General features: G+C 34.0%; 1 pseudogene; it reads left to right on the top strand.

The window, feature by feature from the left end:
* Window positions 1-3,069: 3,069 nt before the first annotated feature.
* Window positions 3,070-15,003, top strand: LOC127561404 (CCR4-NOT transcription complex subunit 7-like; annotated as a pseudogene).
* The last annotated feature ends 711 nt before the right edge of the window (window positions 15,004-15,714 follow it).

The raw sequence follows: 15,714 nt of genomic DNA, 5'->3' as shown, positions 1-15,714 counted from the left end.
GTTAGAAAATTAATTCTAAGATAGATATTATACTTAATTCTCCATACTATTTATTGGAAACCAGAATACTATAAAGCTACTGAATAAAATCTTGTATAGATTTGTTGGAGATTTCGTCTCCTTTTATGATGGTGGATGCAATTCACAATCCTAAAACATATTAAAAGTGTTGTTATGCCCTAAGGTACTTAAAAGGAAGAATTATGAGTTTCTATTATGAAAATAGGAAAGGTTTTTGTTTCCTTTCTTCTAATTTTTCATATTCTCCTCAGAGTCAGAGTTCATGTATATTATTCCTTATACAGTTTAAGTAGAGAGTATTAATGGATACTTAGTCAATTATTATGTGTATATACTAATGATATTTGGTTCTAAAATCTCATAAATAGGTACTGGAAATCTCATTCTGACATTTATAAGACAGTTCTAATTTTCTAGATGAAAGTAGGAAATGAATAGAATTGTAGTAGATTAAAAAAGAATAACTATGTCTGGGCCCTACTCAATAATAGTAGACTTCATGAGATCAATCACAGAAGCAAAATACCTTGCCTATGGGCTCACTTAAATCATTGATTATAGAACTATGACCTGAACCTCAGTATCTGGGATTCCATTTCAATACTTTCTTGCCTCTATCTCACATTCATACTAACTGAGAATATATCCCATAGCTAAACAGATCAAAAAATGGATGAAATCCTCACCCAAATGTAGAAATCCTGAGTCATAGTTCCTGATATTCTAGCGTTGTTAACAATTTTCTCTCTCAATCAGAAATGGAGCAAACCTTATTTGCAACCTCAATCAATGTTATAGCTAGCTTGTTTCAACTAGTGTCATTGCATAGGACTGTAGAAGGTTGCCCTCCATGCAATGAGCCACCTCAGCCTTTTTCAGCTAAGGTCTTCAACAGATCTCAGTTTGAGTGAGCCCACACCCATTCAGTGATTAAGATTAGGCAACAATTGAAGCAAAGAATCTCCTCTTTAATCTAGTAAAAACAAAACAAAACAAACAAACAAACAAACAAAAACTAGATAAATCTGGGAGAGGAAAACCTTCAAGTTTTCTAGGCAAAACAGAAATAATTGCTATTTATATTCAATCTGAATCAATCAGGACCCAAACAATGACAAAATGGAGCTTGGCCTGGGACCTATTGACAGCCAAGCTATGAGAATCAGATGGGCATAGTCTTGAAGATGGAAATCTAAGCAGTAAATTCCAAGATATCTTGGGAGGATCCATAGATTCAAAAGAAAAGAAAAAAAAAAAGCTTTTAAGTATCTGTAGTTAAGGGTATGCTACCTATATGGTATGAGGAAGGAAGGAAGGAAAGAAAGAAGGAAAGGAGGAAGGGAGGAAGAGAGAGAGGGAGGGAGGGAGGGCTTTAGTCAGAAATCCTGAGGTCTTCCTCTCCCAGATTTATTTATTTATTTGTATGTTTAGATTTTTTTTTTTTTTTTTTTTTTTTTTTTTTTTTTTTTTGTCTAGGTGAAAGGGGAGATACTTTGCTCAACTGCTACCTAGCTTAATCGCTGAATGGGTGAGGCCACAGTCAAACTGAGATTCATTGAAGACCTTAGTTTAAAAAGGCTAAGATTTCCCATTGCATCCAGGGCTATCTTCAGTCATTCTGACTTATATCTTGTCACTGAATCTATATGTCTCTGGAGAGTAAAATGAAACAGGTGACTCTGCACAGCCCTCCCTCACTTAAATACAATTCACTTACATGTCATGGCATAACCTTCCTCATGTCATGGTCCTCTTCTAGAATGAAGGACAAACAACAAATAATCTATAATCTACTTTAGATTACATAAAAGGAGGTAAAAATGAAGTAAGTTTCCACCCTCCAGATTCACCTCCCAGAAACCCCTTACCTACTTGAAAATTAGAACAATGTACTGCTATTTTTTCTTATAGAGGCAGGCATAATAAAAGAAGGAACCCAGTATTCTTTTTCATTTCTTGTGATTCTAGGCATCATGATCCTCAACTCTTTATACTCAGTCGGCATGTGGTGGGTAGTCAGGAAGACTACCTTTGGTGTGAGGGTTTGCTAAGCTCTTTTCAGAGCTGCTCATTCACTTTTGGTGTCCACCTGAGCCATCCAACTCTCTAAGATTTTGCTGTTACATTGCAGCAGTTACAATCCAGTAAACCATCTTGGCAGGTAGGCTGAACCAGATTAAGGGCAACTGAAAGGCCTCAAACCTGTCACTAAGTTAGGAGGATGGCTACCCCAAACGTGTAAGACTTTCCCTGGTGGAATTTGTTTCAATGGACATGAAGGTGGCTGAAGTAGGCACTATGAAGCACTTAGATCTTGGTTATACTACAAAGTCAGATTACAAGGTCATCCACTACAATCTGGAATATCATGAGTTGTCTTGATTTTTGTCCTGCTACTGGACTTCAATGACTCAGGAAAAGAGAGTGAAGTTGATGACTTTGTGCAACTCTGTTATTACTCCAATTTGTACACAAGTCAAGATATAATCTGTGATGTTATATTTCAAAAAAAAAAATAACAAATAACAAACAACAACTCTCATCTCACATATGTCATCAACTGCCAAATTTTGCTGTTTCTGTCCTTTATTATCCTCATCTTTCTCTCTATTCCTATGATCCACTTCAGGCCCATATTCTCACTTGAGCTTTTTTTTTTTTTTTTGGTAGTTAGAGTGTTAATTTAACACAAATAAAAATGTGCAAAGCTTTTTTATTCATTTTTTTTCACTTCTCATTCTAGCATTTGGATTAGTGCTCTTGATGGCCAGTTGAACTGCCCTCTCAACAATGACTTTTTTGATTCTTAGAGGAAACATTGTGAGCAATTTCAACACAATAAAATTTGTTATATATCAGGAGCACTTCTAGCTCTTTGACAATGAGCACCAAAATCTTCCTGAATCTACTTGGTAACATGTTTTATCTTCTTATTGCTTCCATAACTAATATTAAGCAGGCCCTGTAATCATCTTCGCACTTAATTTGCCAATGCTTCTTGGTTTACAATTTCTCTTGATCTTGACATGTCTGTCAGACTGATGCTGGATGAACTTTTTGGTCCTCTTCTTGATGATCTTGGGCTATACAGGGGATAGGACGGCAGGTATGGTCTCATTGAAGAGATTGTGACCCTTCCACAGGAAGGGCCAAGAGAAAAAGAGAGCTCTCACTTGTACTATTGTAAAAGCCTCTTTTTAAATTTAACATGTTATTTTCCCTAGTTACATATAAAAATAATTTTTTAAATTTGCAATAGCTTCTTATTTGGGCTTTCTGTCTTAAGCATCTCCCCTTCACTAACTCCATACCATTGCCATTGATTTTTCTTAAGAGTAGTCTGACAATGTTACTACCCTGTTCGAAAAACTCCAGAAGCTCTTTCCAACTTCAAAGATTAAATAAAAAATTTTGACTGACATTAAAATTTCTTTATAATCTAATTCCAACCTATCTTTCAAGCCTTATTACTCCCTCTCTTTTACTCTCTCTGGTCTAATTCTACTTTTTTTTTTTTCTTTTTAGTATCAGCACTCTTTTATGCTCTTAAAAATTATTGAGGATTCCCCTCCCCGATCTGAACTTTTAAGGCCAGTTGCTGTGAATTATCTTTTTTTCCCTCCTTCATTTTCCATTACTCAAGTGCCTTCTGACACACTTTCCTACTCTGTCCCCACTTCTCCCCTTCACACATATAATTTTTTTTACTCTTTACCAAGGCTAACTCCTCTACTTGTTTAAGGTCTAATAGATTGATCTCTCTGTCCTCCCTATTTTTTCATTTATGCTCAGTTTCTCTCTCTGTCTCTCTGTCTCTCCTTCTGTCTGCCTGTCTGTCTCTCTTTCTCAACTCATTTTCTACTGTCTACAAATATGTACATTTCCCTTACCCTAAAAAAAAAAACCTCATTTGACTCTTTCATTCATATTATTGCACTGTATTTCTTCTTTTCTTCATATCTAAATTCCTCTAAAAGATCATCTACAATAGGTACAATTTTCTCCTCTCACTCTCTTCTTAATCACTTAAAGTCTGACTTCCAGTGTTATCATTCAACTAAAACTGCTCTCTTCAAAATTACTAATCATCTCCTAATTGTCAAATATGATATCTTTTCTCAGTATTCATTCTCCTGACTTTTCAGCAACTTTTGACGTATTGATTTTTTACTATGTGAATGGTAAATAGAGTACTACTACATTAGAGATAGAAAGGACATTAGTGATCAAATAGCACAATTCTTCTTTTATGGAAAAAGAAACAAAGGTCCCAGAAAGAAGGCAGTGGCTTATCGAACATTTTGCAGCTAGTAAGTAACAGAACTGATATTAGAATCTAGTTTTCCTTCCAACCAAGGTAGTTGTGTTATTGTTCTATATAAACAATGTTAGAACTATAAACTACAAAATTATCTATTGAAATTTAGACTTAACTTAAGGGTGTGCTATATGGATCATCAATATTTCATTCCTTAGACTGAATTATTTTAGATAATGAAATCTCAGAATATATTTCTTTTAGACTTTGTCACTGATATGAGTTCTCAGTGAACAAGTAGAATGCAATGCAATGTGAATGATTCAGGGAAACTTCTGAGTAATTTTACCTTAGGAAGAAAACTATTCTAAGTAAATTTCATAGGATAGCAAAACCTAGAGCAAGACCCTGGATAGCAACCATTATTTATAAAAATTAAGACCTGACAGGACCAATCTGGTTTTCTTCAGTAACCAGGAAGAATCGATATTGACATTAAAAAGTTTCTTTCTGATGGAATGCTACCCTTAGCTCATGCTGATAATGAAAAGCTTTCATTTTCTATCTAGTTAAAAATTTTGCTTTTTCTTCCACTGGTACTATCTCTCCCATACTAGATAATCATCTAATATATATTTGTATAAATGAATGGGACATGAGGGAAGCAATAATGAATAGTATACAAAGAAGGAGAATCTGGGGAAAAAAAAAAAAGATGAGAGGGAAAGAAATGTCCTATGATTATAGCTGAAAATAGCACTTGAAAAGACCCTAGAGGTCATCTAGTTCTACTCTGTCATTTTATTGTCAGAAAATTGAAGCCCAAAATCATTACGAATTTGAGTTCAGATCCTCTAAATTCAAATGTAGAACTTTTATGACAAAATATATTAGGTATATCATAGCTCCAGCAAGCTGACATCAACGAAATATACATTCTCCATATAATAGAAATTTATTAAAAAGAAAAAGGAGACAAATGAAAATTTTCCTAAACATATATGTAAATCTAAAGATTCTTTTATAGTTCTAAGTATGAAAAACTCCCTAGCTGATCATTATCTCATTCCACACTATTTCTGCTTTAACCCACTGGAAATGGGAAATTAAGTTCTTTTCCTCTGATTTTCTTTCATCACAATCTTGGGCAACTGATTCAGCAGTTTATCTGTCAAGATAAGGGAGGGAAGGAGGAAGGAAAGAAGAAAGGAACAGAGGGAGGGAGGGAGGGAGGAAGGAAGGAAAGAAGGAAGGAAGGAATCTTCTAACATGAACTAGTCATGTAACTGTTCAGTGCCCCAGGCAACTCCCTAAGATTGTAAATTGCAAAGAAGATACTTTTTTGCATTGGTAGAAGGGAATTCCTCATTTGATTGAACCACAATTCAATAGTCCGTTTTTTTTAATCCAATATATGAGAATTGACAATTCAACATGCTGAAAACCATGAGTAATTCCCAAAATGATATGTTCTCAAAGAACATGAACAAATCATTTTAAATGAAACAGTAGACTATAAATAAACATGCAAAAATGCTTCAGATCATTAATAATAAAATATTCAATTTCTAGCAACTAATGTTTTACTTAATATACATTTAATTGGCAAAAATGACAGATGAAAATAATCTAATTTTGAGGGACTGTCTGGAAAGACACACTGACAAGTTGTAAATGGTGTTTTGATCAGGTCTAGCAGTTTGGGAATATAATCTAAAATTGCATAATAAATGTCATACTCTGTAACCCATTAATCCTAAAACTGAAAATAGACCCCAAAGACAGAGGTTCCACATATACCAAAATACTTTAAGTAGGACTTTTTGTGTTAGGAAAAAACTAGAAAAAAATAATATAATGAAATTTGATTAAGCCATATGAAATGATAAATATAAAAACTGAGAGAAACATAGAAAGATTTGTATGAACTTACTTTTACAATTACACAATAATTAATTATAAAGGGCAGCTGATATCAGATTAATTGAAATTGTAATTCTAAATCCTGGAGAACAGTTTTTGATGAAATGTATTTCCTTCTTCTTATATAGATTAGAACTTTAAGTAAGGAGAGTTGTATGTATGATTTCTTTGCCAGATGTGTATATGTAGGAAATAAATCAGAAACTGACTGTGATGTAAAAAACAACAGTTAACAATAAAACATTTTTAAAAGAATTGTATGATGAAGAAGAAAAAGAAAAAGAGGAGGAGAAAGAGGAGTCAGGATGACCTTTGTCCCTAAACAAACCTGTAGATCTTACTATTTAAATTTAAATCTCTTGAATCAAGAAAAATAAAGATCTAGTATAAGAAAAAATTAGCAGTTTAATAGAGAATTTAATTCATTTTGCTGAGTTCAATTCTCTTTTATGTTGAGGTAGTGTAGCATACCTAATTAGGACTCAGAAGATTTACATTTTATCCCAGCTCTGCTCCTCACCAATTGTCAGTTTGCCTCTTTGAAACCCAATCCCTGAATCTGTAAAAAAGTAGATAATAATATTTGTTTTTTAAAGGTGTATTGTGAGGATCAAATAAAATAATGTATTATATGGCTTTATAAACATAAAATACTATATTCATAAAATGGGCTAATGAAACATATTTAACTAGATTCTCCATTATGCTATTACAGTTTTCCAATAACTAACTTTTACAAAATAGTAGAATTTATAACATACCTGTAAAAGTTGAGAAATAACTATCTCCTAACTATCAGTACATTCACAAGGGCTCTTATCTTCTATTTTATTATGATTCAATCAGCTTATTCAGCATATAATCATATGTAGTCTGATGAAATGATAATAGGTAAGTCAGTAACCCACTTATCATAAAACAGGCTAATAATTCAAAATAACTGATTTTAAAAAGCATTGGTCACTGAAAAGTGACTAATCTAATCATTAGTTCAGTACTTTTATATTGATCATCCCACTTACTTCAGAACTCCAACAATTTATGATTTCACTGCTATGGATATTCCCTTCACTGATACCAATTATGTTTGTTTTTAAATTGCTGTGATCAAAATCATTAATCAGATCTTGGTCAACTGCTCTAGGCTATTCCCACCAAAAGAAGAAAATATAGTCCATTACCATTGGTCTCAAATTGAAAATCTTCGACCTGAAAGGACCTAATAGAATTTGCACTTTCTTCCATTTGCCTTGAAGAACTAAGGGTCATCCTCATGCCATGCTGGGACATTAGAATAGAGCTTTAATGGAAGCTAAATTAAGGGTATGAAGTAGACAAAAGTTCCTCACATTACCATAAAATATAGGTTCTATTATTTAAAAATTTTTCTCTTTTCCTCTCTATATTTTAAGAAGTAGAAGTTCATATCCAAATGATTCTGAGTGTGTTAGAGTAGAAAGGGCACTGGAATTTTAGATAGATCATCTAAGTTGAAATCTCAACTTTGACATTTACTAGATATATGACCATATGCAAGATAATAACTATTTCCAAGCTTCAGGTTCCTCAAGTGCAAAATGGATATCATAATCTCTACCCAACCTGAATTTCTTGACTGTTGTGGAAAAAGCATTTGGTAAAATGTTGAGCAGTTTAATAATATGTTTTCCACACTACATAAACAGTTCCATTCTGCATCTTGGAACATTGAAGGAAAAAATGCCATTCTCAGTGCTCATTGTCTAACTTCTTTATTTTTGATTTAAGAAATTTTTAAAAATTGAAGCCAAAAGATGAGATAACTTGCTGAAAATCACTTAGACTGTAATAATAAAGTCTTTTGATTTTGATTTTGATTTCAGGTTCAACACTTTCCTCTATACAACACTATCATATCCATGTATCACTTGTAGTTTAAAAAAATGGTAGCAGTATCTTGTAACAAGCCAATATTAAAACATTATTTAAGGCTATTGGTACTAATTCAATGTACAAAAAGATGGAAATTCAGTGCAATTTATTTGTTGGCCAAAAACTAGTTTATTTGCCTGATGGAAACAAGCTGTCTTATGGTAATGAAGCCAGATTCTTCTCCTCCCTTAAATATAACCTTTTTCCATAGTCCTCAATTGTCAAGGTTTCTTCCAATGCTCCTATTTCCAGACTCTTCATTATTTTGATTTCTTTATTCTAATTTATCTCTCTTTATAATAAATGGAATTTTAATATTTAATGCAGAAGGTGGTACAGTACATAGAAATATGGGCCGGGAATCAGGAAGACTCATTTTGCTTAGTTCAAATCTGGTTTCAGACACTTACTAGCTATTTTAGGTGGGCATGCCACTTAATTGTTTTTGTCTCAGTTTCCTCATTTGTAAAATGAGCTGGAGAAGGAAATCATTTTAGTATCTTTATCAAATATATTTTTGAATATAGCATCACATTGATATCCAAGGTATAACAAGTCAATAATCGTCCCATTTAGAAAAATCCTCACATCTATTTAAGACACAATTCATTTATTTACCTCAGTGATATGAGAAAGATGAGAGATATGGGAAGGAGCACATTCTCCAAGTAGAAATTGCTCAGAGTAGAGAATATTATTTTGAGATACTGGTCTAAAACTGATAATATCTTTGATCTGAAAGGACCTAATTGAATTTGCACTTTCTTCCCTTTACCTAAAAGAACCAAGGGATATTCTCATTTCATACAGGAACATTAGAATAGAGCTTTAATGGAAGCTTAAAAAAAAAAAAAAGCACTTTGTAAGCATAAATCCCTACAATTTTAAGTTTTTTGGTCTATAACTATAATTTCATTGAAACAGGGAACTACCAGTACAAAAATTTGCATTCTCCAAGAAAGTTTTTGAAAGTATCCATAACTTAAAATCTTAGAATTGCAAAGGAACTGAGGGGTCAAAAGATTTGTCCATGGACTCATAGTATGTGTCAGAGACAATATTTGTCATCCTGACTTCAAAGCCAGTCTTCCACCTGAAATAATTTTAATTCAAATTAATAAAATTGTTTCTAAAATATTCATTTCTTAAATATGAGTTCTTAATTTTGTTATGGGAGCTATAAGTACCACCAAATAATGAAAATATGTAGTGAAATATATTTTAAATGACTAATATTTGTAAAAAATAAAATAAAAATTTAATTTAATTGTTCCCTCCTATCCCCTTAAGCAATTCTACCTGTGAAATTGAGTTTTCAAAGTAAAAAGATGAAAAAGTATAAAAGAAAAGGGAGACATAGCTGATATTTCTGGGGTGGGAGGGAGAAAATTTTACCAATCTGCAGTCTCCTTCCAATAGTTGAGCAAAAGACATTACATTGTCCTAATCCAAGGGAAAATAGAAAATCTTACATTGGCTCTTATAACAAGGAGGGAAATGGGATTGCAAATTATCCTACCTTTTATAGTCTATAAAGAATAAACAAACAAAAACAAACTCAAAACACTCCATAATTTTCATTTAATGGAACTAAGAATTGGTTTACTTAAAGTGATAAATAGTTTAAGTTGCTTTTCTTCTTCATGATTACAGAAAGGATAAAGTAAGTGATAAAAAGATAAAAGGAAAGAAGGAAGAAAAGAAAGAAAGAGGAAAGGAAGGAAGACCAAGGAGGAAGCACTTTAAGAAGGAAGGAAGGGAGGAAGGAAGGAAGGAAGGAAGGAAGGAAGGAAGGAAGGAAGGGAGAGAGAAAGAGAGGAAGGAAGAGAAGGAGAGAGGAAGAAAGGAAGGAGGAAAAGGACAGAGTAAAGGAGAGACACAGAAGGAGAAGCAGAGAGAGAGAGAGAGAGAGGCATTTTTCTATGGAAGGAATGAGATGTTCATTATAACTGTAGAAGAAGACAACTACACAATAAATATTAAATTAAATTTTATGCAATATCACCAGGTTTAAGGAGAAAGTCCCTAAGTTTAAAAGACTTTGCTTTTTAATAATTGTCTTATCTCTGACTCAGATAATATTACATTCTCTTAAATTGCCTTATTCTCCAGGTTCCTATAGATAAAATGTGGATAATCATAATTGCTGCCTATCTTCCAAAAATCATTGAAATCAAATAGGGAAAGAATATTAAATACCTTCAAAGGAAAATATTAAGATATTCAGAGGGTGATCATTTCTCTTAGATCCATTGGCCTTTTCACAATGGTACAAAATAATAAATACTTTGGGTGAATCTAGCACCAGGGATTGAAGAAATCAGAATTTAAATAAGCTATAGTAGGACGTCAGTAAACAGACCTGAGAATTTTCACGGAAGAAACAGAGTCTATGCTTAAAAATCCAAGGGGAATATCAACTAAGCAGGAGTCCCTTTGCTTAAGAAGAACTTTATCCAAAAGATTCAAATAAAAACTGTAAAGAATGCTTTCTTGAAACCACCTGTCTGGATCTAGTTCTTTCATGTTACCTTTAATTAACAGCTGGTGTGTAAGTAGTTTCTCAATGTTTCATCATCAATCTTATTAGGTGTTTTTTCCTTCAGAGAGGATATTACCAGTCATAGGTAAAATACAAAAGAAGAAAATATCTTAATACTTTAAGATCTAGAGGACTGGGAAACTGTGTGAGGGGGCAGGAGAAGGAGAAGAATATTGAAACAGTATATTTGCTTTGCATGGATTCTGGAGCCCAATGTATTATTTGGGAAAGGGTAATCAGTTTATGGTCAGAAGGCCTAGGTTTGAATCTCAAAAATGAGTAAATCTCTTAACTTGGGCATCAGTTTTCTCATTTGCAAAATGAAAATATTAAGTATAGGTATGATCTCTCAGCTCCTTTTCAGCTGTAAATCCTATAATAATGAACAGATGACTTTAAAAACCTTTCATCTTTCCCCTATTAAAAATAATTAATTTTTTAGAGGTTTAGAGCCAAAAGTTGGTACAGTGGATAGAAGTCAGGATGACCTGAATTCAAATTTGTCCTCAAACACTTAACATCCTAGTTGTGTGACCCTGGACAAGTCACTTAATCCTAATTGCCTCAGGGGGAAAAAAATTATCTAGTTGTGGCCAAGTCACTTTACCTGGGGATAGGTAGGCCTAGGTCTCAATTTCTTTATCTTTAATAGGAGGAAGTCAGACTATATAATGGCTGAGTGCTCTTCCAAGACCTTTATTCTATGATGATCATTGAATTCCTTCTTTTAATAAGTGAGAAAACTGAGAGAATAAAATCTTATAGAGTCTGAATTCTCAAAGGCTACACCTAAACTCTGAAAAATTCTACCATATGGAAAGAATCCACTAAAAGATTGTCTCTTTCTTTCAAGAACTATTTTTGTAAGGGACTTGCTCTAGACATGTCCAGATTGCTCAACATGTACCCTGCATTCTGTGCTTTCCTACCAGATAGGTGGGTATAGCATCCTTTCATTGACTGAGTATCCAGAAAAGGCTGCAGTTATAAAAGTGACTTTGCTAAGACAGTAAGTCTTTTTGCAACACACTCCTTCCTGTGTCCAGAGAGTTGAGATCATACTTCACTTAACACTGCATGCACCATAAACCAAAACAGTGAGAGAGAAAGGACTTGCTTACCTGGCTCTTTCTTCTTCTCTGATGTTTTTTTTTTTTTTTTTTTTTTTGGCCTGGAAGGTGGAGGAGGTGAGTGGGTGGGTTCAGTTCTAGTTCTATGTCATTTGTTTCAGGTGCTTTTGGTAATTAATTCATAGTCCTTGTCAGGCTTGAGAGTTTGATAAATGTAGACTTTGAAGCCAAGATTACGGGTGAGAGATTGTAGACAGTCAGTCGGGGAATAAAGCCCTGAGAAGCCCGGTATCTAGCCTTTAAACTCAAGGGAAGTTTTGTATTTGGAAATGGGATTGTGCTGTATTTGGACCTGAGCTAAACTGATGCATATATGTTATTCTACGTTTTGAAGTAAATATCCCTTTGTAAAAGTGAATCTAACAGTGGCTAAAATGGAATTTCATATTTCTCTTAATAATCAAGGGTACCACCATGCTCTTAAGGGAAGTTCACAACCGAGGTGTCCTCCTTTATTCTTTTCTTTTCACCTCATTTGTTGCTAAATACTAACAATTTTACCTTCATGACACTCAGGAAAGGTCCTCATTACCTCACTCCTGAACTATTGTAATAATTTACTGCCTAGTATTTCTGACTCATCTTTCCCCATTCCAGTCTATCCTCCATTCAGCTGCCAAATTAAACTAACTAAAGTATAGGTGTGGTCTTGTCACTCTATACCTAACGCTCCATGATTAAATATAAAATCCTTATTTCTATTTAAGGCCTTTCATATCATTCATTTATTATATACATTTTCAATGATCTTATACCATCCTTCATTCCTTTCTTCCTTTCTTTCCCTAATCATTAGCACAATGCTTCATTCATAAAAAAGTGGACTGATTCATAAATACTGGACTGATGAAAAATATGTAGTTTTCTTTTTCTGTAATTTTCAAAGGAAAATGCAAAGTGACTCTACTCCTCCTACAAGGATATTGGGAGGAGTGGCATAAAATGAAAGAAAGGATATTAAGAATCATATTGTTTTTAGGACAACCAAATATGCTGACAATTAGTTCTCTAGATTTAATTAAATGAAACATGTTAATATGTCTATTCTCATACCTTCTTTAAACATTTTTAAACATCTTTTCTAGTCTGATAGGTATGAGATAGAACCTGGTTTAATTTTTATTTAGCTTATCATTCATGATTTGGAATATTTTCATGTTGTTGATAATTTAATACTCTCTTGAGATGTTTTATTCATTTCTTTGAACCATTTATTCATTATGTTTCTTTTTATTAAAATATTTGAATCAGTTCTCTTTGATATATGATTTTTGTCAGAAAACCTTTGCTATAAACTTTTTTCCAAATTGGCTGTTTTCTTCAAGTTTTAATGAAATTGATTTTATTTTTGCAAAAGTTTTTCAATTTCACATGATCAAAATTATCCATTTGTCTCTTCTAATACTCTCTATGCCTTATTGAGTCAATAACTCTCTTTTCCACAGTTTGAAAAATATGTCTCTGCTCCTCTAATATGATTAGAATATGACTTTTTATAATCTTATTTCTAATTCTACAAAATAATCCTTCAATAATTTGAATAATATGGCATCAAATAAATAAATTAATGTATGTGATATTGTCATTTTTATTGTAATGGCATGGCCAAATGTTGAGAATAAATAGCTCTCCAATTATTTAGACCTGTTTCTTTCCCTTTTTTTGTTCATTCTTTCTCACTTTTTCTCTCATTTTCTCTCTCTCTCTCTCTCTCTCTCTCTCTCTTTTCTCTCTCTCTTTCTCTCTCCATATATACATATATATGTTATATTTTTCTAGTTTCCTGTAAAACAATTTTTTAAAATTTATTTTTAAATTTTTGAGTTACAGATTTGCTCACTTCCTCCCTCCCTATCCCATCCCCCTTTATTGAAAAAGCACATATCAGGTGCATCAGGACAACATCAGTGCAGCACCAGGTAAATATTCAAGACCTGTAGCCACTGGCACAGAAACTTTGAGACAATGCTACTTCAACCCAAGAAGCAGAGACTAGAATTCAAAAAAAAGGGGAAAACCCCAAAATGAGCAAAAAATAATAACAACAAAGAATCTGACCATACAATGAGTGCAGGCATAGTGGGACAGGGAAGCAGCTAGATACAAGTACTAGGCTAGAGGGGAGAACTAAGGTGAAGTCAGAGATACCATCAAACTTTTCACTCCCAAGACTGGAGGTAATTACTAAATTTAGTAAGCTCTGATTAAAAAAAAAAAAAAGCCAACCAACAACAACACAGAAATAGAGAAGACAGATACTGCAAGCCTGGGTCAGGTGGAGAGGGCTACCAAGCCAGGAGATGAGCCCCTCATCTCTGGAGGTATGCAAGCGGAGGCTGGATGACCACTAGTTGGACCTGAGGTCCAGGGTATCCCTGCTCAACAATTGTAGATCATAGCCAAAGAATTTGTGAAGTTTGGACTTGCAACGTAGATGATGAGATAAAGAAAATTTATCAAGTTATACAGAAGTAAAATTACATTGCCATGGACACCTAGTTTCCAGGTGTGGCTGCAAGACCCATTGGAGAATTCAGAAGTATGCCAGTACCAACTATTGAGATGTAATGTAGATTTCCTAAAGATAATTCAGCTTGGATTAACATATGAGCAAGGATAATACCCTGCAGAAACTTCATCATAGCAGTTCAATTTCAAGTTTAATTTAATGGCTGACATGTATGCTCAGGACTTCATAGAGTCCCTAATAACCTCTGGAATCTAGTTTAAAAAGCACGAGAAAGAAGGGATTGAGACACAATATTTTGCAGAACTTCTCTTGACATCAGGTGTCATGTTGTCTGAGGGAGTCAAGAGGCTTTCATTTCACAGTGGTTATGACTTTGGCTATTTAGTCAAAATTCTGACCAACTCTAATTTGCCTGAAGAAGAGCTGGACTTCCTTGAAATCCTCCAACTGATTTTTTTCTGGTCATCTATGATATTAAGTACCTCATGAAGAGTTGCAAAAACTTCAAGGGTGGCTTAGAGGACATGGCTGAGCAGCTGGAGTTGGAGCAGATAGAACTACAGCACCAGGCAGGATCTGACTCATTACTGACAGGAATGGCCTTTTTCAAAATGAGAGAAATGTTCTTTGAAGATCACATCCATGACGCCAAGTATTGTGGACACTTAATACCACCTTGGTTCTAGCTCCTCCTATGTGCAGTATGGGGAATGCATATGAAGAGGAAGCCAGCAAGCAGTTGACATGAAATGGATGACAATAGGCCTTGGTGTTTGGAGTTACACACGTCCTTGTATCTAGGTTTTATCTCCAATTAAATCCCTTGACAGTAGACAATAAGGCTTTTTCTTTTTTTTTACCCTGCTTTCTCAAACTGTTTTCTCTTTTGTCTTTCAGTACTAATTATGATCCTGATCCTGATAAGTAGAAGAGTCTTCAGGTTAAATTTGGCTATATAATTAATCCATCTGTTACTAAGTATGTGTGGCCAAGGGGAACATCCATATCAAACTCAATTTTTTGGTAAACATATCTAGTTGGTCTTAGTTTATGCCCCACCTCTCTTCACTCCCATTCTCAGATTAACAAACACTGACTGTAATTTATTGCTCTGTTTCATCTCTCTCCCTTCTATTATGCAAGAGTTTTAGCTATTTGAGATTGTGGACCATCAATTTCGCACTTTAAAGTGACTCAGATCCACCATTTTAGTAGAAGTTTGGGTTTTCCTTGCTATCAGCCTGAAAATCGATCATTTGCCAATTTTACACAGCACTCTTGTTTTGGATCCATGGAACAGAGTCCATTTACTGTGCTGCAGATTGTTGACTTGGCAAAGCTCTCCAAAGGGTAAAAAAGGGCTCCTGAAGAATTGAGTCCCTGCTCACTGTCCCTAAGGCTGTGTAACCCTGCACATCAGGCTCAGTAGGTTTTGAATTGGTCTCTGAATGGGCTTTAG

This window comes from Antechinus flavipes, chromosome 4 (genome assembly GCF_016432865.1).
Source record: "Antechinus flavipes isolate AdamAnt ecotype Samford, QLD, Australia chromosome 4, AdamAnt_v2, whole genome shotgun sequence".
NCBI classification, from domain to species: domain Eukaryota; kingdom Metazoa; phylum Chordata; class Mammalia; order Dasyuromorphia; family Dasyuridae; genus Antechinus; species Antechinus flavipes.
The sequence above is the reverse complement of the archived record's forward strand: the minus strand, read 5'-3'. Positions and strand labels throughout refer to the sequence as shown.